The following is a 954-nucleotide window of genomic DNA, read 5'->3' as shown; positions in this document are numbered from 1 at the left end:
CACATAGGAAAAGATTTCTTGAACGAAGAGCTAAATTATTCTTGTAGCAAGAAAATCATTCTGTATACAAGAAAACATTTCTTGAAGAGCTGTTCTTATAGTAAGAAAACCATTCTGCACATGAGAAAAAATTTCTTGAACGAAGAGCTAAATTATTCTTGTAGCAAGAAAATCATTCTGTATACGAGAAAACATTTCTTGAACTAAGAGCTAACTGTTCTTATAGTAAGAAAACCATTCTGCACATGAGAAAAGATTTCTTGAACTAAGAGCTAATTATTCTTGTAGCAAGAAAATCATTCTGTATTCAAGAAAACATTTCTTGAAGAGCTGTTCTATAGTAAGAAAACCATTCTGCACATGAGAAAAAATTTCTTGAACTAAGAGCTAATTATTCTTGTAGCAAGAAAATCATTCGGTATACAAGAAAACATTTCTTGAGCTAAGAGCTAGCTAACAGTTCTTATAATGAGAAAAACATTCTGCACATAAGAAAATATTTCTTGAACTTAGAGCTCAATATTCTTGTATCAATAAAACTATTTTGTCCACAAAAGAAGAAATAATGTTACAGGGAATGATATTGCAACAATTACAATCCTATAACAATTATTTGACAGGCCTCTCTTGACAGTCTGACAGTATAGGAATATTCATTACCACATTCATTATGTACATGTATCTAACATTCTTTGAATGGAAACAAGTTTTACAGTAAACTTAAAACTATCATACGATGTAACCAACAAGCCATTATCATGGTTAAAGAATACAGATATCACATTCCAAAACATTCAGCAAACCCTGCAGCTTTGGCATTATAGCATTGGCACAGTCACAGTCTTTGGAAACCTGAAAAAAACAGGAAATACCTTCTTAGTTTGCATTGCATGCAGGGGCTGAAGACAACAAAGTCAAAAGAGGATGCTAAAAATAGGATTGAATTACTTCAAG

The sequence above is a fragment of the Branchiostoma belcheri genome, unplaced genomic scaffold (assembly GCF_001625305.1).
Source record: "Branchiostoma belcheri isolate BF01 breed outbred unplaced genomic scaffold, Haploidv18h27 scaffold351, whole genome shotgun sequence".
Taxonomy (NCBI): domain Eukaryota; kingdom Metazoa; phylum Chordata; class Leptocardii; order Amphioxiformes; family Branchiostomatidae; genus Branchiostoma; species Branchiostoma belcheri.
Note: the sequence above shows the minus strand (reverse complement) of the source record.